At 36.1% G+C, this 8,016-nt stretch overlaps 1 protein-coding gene across 3 annotated transcripts in view; it reads left to right on the forward strand.

The window, feature by feature from the left end:
* Hr4 (Hormone receptor 4) overlaps positions 1 to 8,016 on the forward strand; it is a 497,205-nt gene that overhangs the window by 304,372 nt on the left and 184,817 nt on the right. The gene's annotated exons all lie outside the window — the stretch shown is intronic.

Raw genomic sequence — 8,016 nt, forward strand, 5'->3', positions numbered from 1 at the left:
TGACAATTTGCTCGACCTTGACCTTGACCTTTGACCTTGGACTTTCAAAATTTAATCACTTCCACGTTTCAGTACAACAATTAATCCCTGAAAGTTTCACTACTCGAGTAAAATTGTGACCTCCGCCACAGCAACTTCTTCCCTGACCCTTTGCTCGACCTTGACTTTGACCTTTGACCTAGGACTTTCAAAATTTAATCACTTCCACGTCTCAAGATAACAATTAATCCCGGAAAGTTTTGATACTCGAGTAAAATTGTGACCTCCGCCACAGTAACTTCTTCAATGACCTTTTGCTCGATCTTGACCTTGACTTTTAACCTACGTCTTTCAAAATTGAATCACTTCCACGTCTCAGAACAATAATTAATCCCTGAAAGTTTCACTAAAGTAAAATTTTGACCTCTGCCACAGTAACTTCTTCCCCGACCTTGACCTTGACCTTTGACCTAGGACTTTCAAAATTTAATCACTTCCACGTCTCAAGATAACAATTAATCCCTGAAAGTTGCACTACTCGAGTAAAATTGTGACCTCCGCCACAGCAACTTCTTCCCTGACCTTTTGCCTGACCTTGACCTTGACTTTTAACCTAGGACTTTCAAAATTGAATCACTTCCACGTCTCAGAACAACAATTAATCCCTGAAAGTTTGACTACTCGAGTAAAATTGTGACCTCCGCCACAGCAACTTCTTCCCTAACCTTTTGCTTGACCTTGACATTGACCTTTGACTTTCAAATTTAATCACTTCCACGTCTCAGAACAACAATTTTATAATCCCAGAAAGTTTCTCTACTTTAAGAGTAAAATTGTGACCTCCGCCATGGCAACTTCTTTCCCGACCTTTTGCTGGACCTTGACCTTTCACCTATCACTTTCAAAATTTAATTACTTTCACGTCTCAACATATCAATTAATCCCTGAAAGTTTCATTACTCTATGAGTAAAAGTGTGACCTCTGCCATGGCACCTTCTTTCCTGTCAAGGTCAAGGTCGAGCAAAAGGTCGGGAATGAATTAATTCATTCATTCCTGACCATTTACTCAACCTTGACCTTTGGCCTTGGACTTCAAAATTGAATGACTTGCACGTCTCAACATAACAATCAATTCCTGAAAGTTTCATTACTCTATGAGTAAAATTGTGACCTCTGCCATGGCAGCTTCTTTCCCACCTTTTGCTTGACCTTGACCTTTCACGTAGGACTTCAAAATTGAATCAATTGCGCGTCTTAACATAACAATTAATCCCAGAAAGTTTCACCACTCTATGAGTAAAATTGTGATCTACGTCACAGAAGGTTCTTTCCCGAGCTTTTGCTTGACCTTGACCTTTCACCTAGGTCCTCAAAATTGGATCACTTCCACGTCTCAACATAAAATTTAATCCCAGAAAGTTTCGCTACTCTATGAGTGAAATTGTAAACTCTGCCACGGCAGCTTTGTTCCCGGCCTTTTGCTTGACCTTGACCTTGTCCTTTAACCTAGGACCTCAAAATTGGATCATTTCCACGTCTCAACAATCCTATGAGAAGTTCACTATTCTACGAGTAAAATTGTTACCTCCATGGCAGCTTATTTCTTTACCTTTTGCTACACCTTAACCTTCACCTTTGACCTCGGACTTTTAAAATTTAATCACGTCCACATCTTAACATAGAAAATATTTCCTAAAAATTTCACTACAATATGAGTAAACTTGTGACCTCCACCTCGGCAGCCTCTTTCCCAACCTTTTGCTCGACCTTGATCTTGACCTTGGTCTTCAAAATTGAATTCGCCCGTTGAAATACTACCGCCAGAGAGTTATGGGGTCCTTTGACTGGCCAGACAGTACTACGTTGGATCCTTCTCTTTGGTTACGGTTCTTTCTCTTTGCCTACACATACGCCGAATAGTCTGGCCTATTCTTAACAGATTCTCCTCTGTCCTCACACACCTGACAACACTGAGGTTACTAAACAATTCTTCTTCGCTCAAGGGGTTAACTACTGCACTGTATTTGTTCTGTGGCTACTTTCCTCTTAGTAAGGGTAGAAGAGACTCTTTAGCTATGGTAAGCAGCTCTTCTAGGAGAAGGACACTCCAAAATCAAACCATTGTTCTCTAGTCTTGGGTAGTGCCATAGCCTCTGTACCATGGTCTTCCACTGTCTTGTGTTAGAGTTCTCTTGTTTGAGGGTACAATCAGGCACACTATTCTATTTAATTTCTCTTCCTCTTGTTTTGTTAAAGTTTTCATAGTTTATATAGGAAATATTTATTTTAATGTTACTCTTCTTAAAATATTTTATTTTTCCTTCTTTCCTTTCCTTACTGGGCTATTTTCCCTGTTGGGGCCCCTGGGCTTATAGCATTTTGCTTTTCCAGCTAGGGTTGTAGCTTAGCAAATAATAATAATAATAATAATAATCACTTCATCGTCTCAACATAGTAATTAATCCCTAAAAGTTTAACTACTCTGAGTAAAATTGTGGTCAGGAACATATTCACACTTAAAAAAACGGACAAACAGGGGCGGAAACATAACCTCTCCAACTTTGCTGGCGGAGGTAATAAAATATTTTAAGAACCGTAATATATATATATATATATATATATATATATATATATATATATATATATATATATATATATATATATATATATATATATATATTATTCCAAAGAAATGGACATGGGGAGGACATATAATGAGAATGAATATATATATGAACATTAAGAAAAACAGAGTGGGTTACTAGAGATTGCAAACGAAGTAGGGGAAGGAAGAGAAGACGATGAATTGGCGGGCTAAGAAAATTTGTGGGTATAGATTGGCATCGAAAAACCATAAGCAGACGAAAGGGGAAGGTCATGTCTGAGACCTTAATCCTGTAGTGTACTAGTTATGGCTGATAATGATATATACTGAAATTTTTCGTCGTTTGAGCTTGTGTGCGTGATTGTGTTTAGTATATTTTATCCAATATATAATCCCTCCCTTTGTTGTGTATTAACCTTCACATTGAAAAATGTCAACGCTAACCATCAACAAATTAACGGCTGTAACTTCCGCTGCCGCCTAGTACCAGCGAGGAAAAGAAATAACCCTTTTGTGCTAATCAATTAAAGGTTATAAACAGCAGCGTGCATCTTTAGCCAGGTACCCGGAAACAGCTGTTGGTTGTTGACTCGCCTCGCACATCCATGTGGTGTGATGATGATGATGATGATTATGGTCTTCGTTTGGCCCAATCCCGGTCCGTTGCTGTCGTCTGACACGTGGTCTTTTAATGATCGTCTCTGTGGGATCCGTTCCTGACGGTTAATGGAAGAAGGGTTCCGATGTTTATGGGGATTCGGCTATTATCCCTCAGTAAGGGAGCCTTTGTATGGGCGAATGCTTGGTCTCGCCATCTATTATATTGTAAAATTTACATATGACTTTTTAAAGTTGTCTTTGTTGGGTAGGCAAAATCTTGTGCTTGAATAGCTCAGGAATGAAGCGATTGAGAAAAAAAATAGACACAACAAAACTATGGTAAAATTTATAGGACATGCGAAAAACAGATGAAAAAATTTATCTTATCACCGCAACGTGAAAAAAAGATATCCGCCAATCCGAGCTGTTTATTTATAGGGATTGCTGATATCCACAAAATAGATGGGGAAATGGTGGCCTGTTTTATGTTACGTGATATCTTCACATAGAGAAGGATTCTCGTTTAGTCCAGGATAAAATGGTGGAAATGTTACCCACAAAGGAGAAAGGGAAACTCCGGCTTGCGGTAAAAGGTTTTAAATAAAGAGCTGACGATTTAGTCGCTAACTTTGTAATTCTGTCTTGGATGAATATATAGAAGATAGCGTATTCCTCATATTTCCAACTTATGATCAATATTTAATACAAAGGGTTGATCAGTGCAATGGAGAGCTTAGTAGTTGAAGTGAGGGAATAAATTATGTCAATAAAACTCCAGTTGTTTTAGGTGCAGATCTGGAAGCTTGAATTGAGATGTTTGTCCAAAAAAAAATTTGTGAAAGAATTTTATTACTGGATATGCTGATAAAAGATATAAGAATGATTTTGTTTTCACCCATAAAAACAAAAACTACGCGGACGATGGGATTAGAGAATTTGTATAAACTGTATCTTTCAGGCCTCCAATTCAAATACTATAGATACAGAATTCGAGATTGATTATGATTAATAGAATATTACAAAGAGACGATTGGAGAATGAAGACTGGTTGAATATTCTACTAAACCTTTGTATTGAAAAAGCATGGTACAGAGGCTATGGCACTACCCTAGACTAGAGAACAATGGTTTGATTTTAGAGTGTCCTCCTAGAAGAGCCGTTTACCATAGCTAAAGAGTCTCTTCTACCCTTAACAAGTGGAAAGTAGCCACTGAACAATTACAGTGCAATAGCTAACCGCTTGAGAGAAGAAGACAATGATGTGTCGATTCTATTGAAGATTCTCTGAGGATCTAGCCTTCCTGAAAAAGAAAAAAAAAATTTGATACAGCAAGCTTAATTATAAAAGAGTATGAATCACACTTTCAATACAGATAGTTTTAAGTATAAGGAAGTTGGACAGTGTTCAGTAGAGGCCGGATTAATCATATTCCTTTTAACCGTGCCAATTAATACATTTTTTTTTCTTAAGATTTGGATTGATAAAGCCCCTCCTCTTGTTCCTTTGCAAACTGCTGAAGAAGAGTTCCCCTGAATATTATAATTATATATTGATAAAAAAAAGGCCCCCTTAGTTAACTATATTTGAGTGTGTGTGTGTGTATATATATATATATATATATATATATATATATATATATATATATATATATATATATAGTATATATATATATATATATATATATATATATATATATGTGTGTGTGTGTGTGTGTAAATGAGATAGAATAGGAACTGATTGGCTATTAAAGCGCTGAAAGAAATATAAACCAAGAAATGAAAGCTATGAAGAGAACCTACCATGGAACGATATGTAGATCTCTCAAAGCGGAAGATAGGAAGTGTTGAAATTCATTAATATATTTAAAAACGATAGTGAAGGAAATTCTGTAGATGTAATTTTGAATAGGGAAGTAGGCCTAAACGAGATTCTGTATAGAAGACAATTTCATTATATCTGTTTTAGCAGACTGTAGAATAAAATGATTCCCTAGCACTTGAAAACAATTTGGGTATCATGAGAAATAGGCTTTGGAAGACTGACATGCTTGACCTTGTAACTGTGCAGTGCAGCAACAAGATGGTCAAATCAAGAATGGACCTAGTAAGGTGATTTGAAAGAAAATAAAAAAAAAGAATCTTTGCTATTTGGTATCTAAACTGGATAACCTAGAACGTTTAGCATTTGTTTGTGTAAAATTTCTCAGGCCTCGACGAATATTTTTTATTGCTGGAATGGAGACACCAAAAGAAAGGAATATGGATATATGGAAACTATTTTTAGGAGAATGGAAAGGGTTATCAATGGCATCAGTAGTTGTGCCAATATTTATTAGTGAGGATAAAAGGGAGCTACTGAAACTAATGTTTGTAAAAAGAGAAAGTTGAAAAGAAATTATTTTTAAGAAAAAAAGGTTATGATTGTAGATGGAAGCTAGGAAGTTGGAATAGTGAATTACATTATTGATGAAAAATCGAAGTAGTTAATTTATGCAAGGATGGGAGGAGAAAATTGGTACTTAATTGCCAGACCCCAGAGGTCACCTTTTAGATGGAACAGGCATGGTAGCAGATTCTCTACAAAATGTTTGGAAGTGTCCAAGGAAGCAGAAATTTGAATGCACCTATGGTCAGTTGGACCAACTTTTGGTAATAGAAATGAAATGCCATTAGAAGAAAATGCTAGATAATGAGACACTTTTGTTAATGAACTATCCACTTTGCCTTGGACTTTTACTCAATTCATTGATCTTCAAAAGATGAGATTACTTCAAGAGTTTATCCGTAAATGCGTCACTTAAACCATCAACCGGATTCTGGACGGGGTATCAGTATTGAATGTTTCACTTAATCATCGTGTATAGGATTCCTATATTGTACTTTAGGAGCATTTTTTGGTTTTTAATTGGAAGCCCTTCGCCGAAAAAATGGGATGGTAATGCGTTTTTCTGTTAGAATCCTGTTTTCTAACATGTATGGGACTGTGGTGAAGCACAGACTTTTTAAGTGTTTCAAAGCTTTAAAGCTTTACCTGGTGTATCGATGGCATATTCATGGCTATTTTGAATGATCAGAAGTTTGGAATCTCTCATCAATTCCTCTAAAAGCTTTCTCTTTTGTTTTATAATTGATGGGATGATAAATGTCCTCCTTTCCTTAATGTACTTGTCCAAGAAAGGAAAAACTACTTCCCAACTTTTGTAATCTGCAAGCCACTAGTGGTGGCAGTTATTTAACAGTTGTATGAAAGTTTAGTTAGTCATTAAAATTTCATTTTGTCTGCCCATGAAAAGTGTCCAATTACTCATTGCAATATAAGAAAATTTTTTGGAAAAAAATCGACTGGAACCGACAGCTTTTAATATGAAATAGATATCATGACTACATGGTAGGGCGTTAAGATAAAAAAAAAAATAATAACAGACCGTTATCATTTATGAGGACCAGCGAGAAGAAGCTGTAATCCTGCATGGTCTTCAAGGAAGAGCAGAAGGGATTTGAAATTGATATTAGTTAAAAGAGTTGCTTCTTGTGACCCCTTTCGAAGAGTCTCAAAATGTGTAGCTGCTTTGACGTGAGATCATCTATGAGAAAAGGAAGAAAGAATAAATAATGGTTCCGTCTTCCAACGTCTTTCAGAGACAACCTTGGATCCAAAACTATATATAGTATGGTCAGGATGGAATAGCTCATAATATTAGAAATTGACTCATTTCCTTTTGTAAAATCCACCTATTAACTTAGATACGTCAAGTGATTATAAATTAATATTGCAATCTGTACTTGGATGTAAATTTTATAAATTTAGTACGAAAAAGCATCATTTTTTTTCTGGACGACAACAACAATTTGTTAAAAAAAAGATCATCACTGACGAAGCGTGACCAACCACTGTCCAGGAATATCAACTTATTTGACATTGCTCCCCATATGAAGAGATAAGTATAATTAAAGTTACACATTTGACTGACCTGGTGTGTCTTTTGACGAGAGCACCTATTCTAGATCCCGTTCACCCCCTTTTTTCAGTAAAACATCACCCATTGTTAGTGGTAAGATAGATTTAGGAAAATTTCTTTAAAGTTTAAAATAATTCTGTCGTCATTAGTAACCGAAAGAGAGATCAGGAAGAAACATTAACCACAATAGGATACTTAACACTGATATATATATTGATTGGGTGGGGGGACTGAATGCTGTGGCGTTAAGCTCGCGTTTGCTAGGTTTAGGTAATGCTATTGGTCTACTTCCCACTGGTAAGACGGGTATCAGTGACTTTTAACTGTGTGGAAAGGAAGGAGTTAGTGCTATTAACATCATCTGTAAAGGTTTGATCTGTAAATGAAAATATGTATGCTTCTGGTACCACCTTCTTCAAAGTCAAGTAGGCTGATATATAGTAAATATACATATATATATATATATATATATATATGTATGTATGTATGTATGTATGTATATATATATATATATATATATATTAATACTTGTTTGTGCGTCCATGAATATCTAACTATCTAAAAACTAATGTATATCAGTACTTTTATTTAGTTAATTCTACAAGAAATGTAACTCCACTCGTACCACCATACTAGGGTAAACTGTAGTTTTTTTAGCAAAAGGTCATTGGGTATTTCCAGCCCTGGCTCATTTTAGCGAAGTCTGGAATGTTTTGTCCCGCTACGAAATTAGAGCCAATCATAGCGCGATGTCGCTCAGCAGAGGTAAGGATTGCAAGGACATGACGTCATCACCTACTGATTACTCCATATTACCACTTGCCAGATCATTTTATATCACATCCCTAAAATGGCCATTGCTCCGCCCTGAC

Source organism: Palaemon carinicauda, chromosome 1, assembly GCF_036898095.1.
Source record: "Palaemon carinicauda isolate YSFRI2023 chromosome 1, ASM3689809v2, whole genome shotgun sequence".
Classification (NCBI taxonomy): Eukaryota; Metazoa; Arthropoda; class Malacostraca; order Decapoda; family Palaemonidae; genus Palaemon; species Palaemon carinicauda.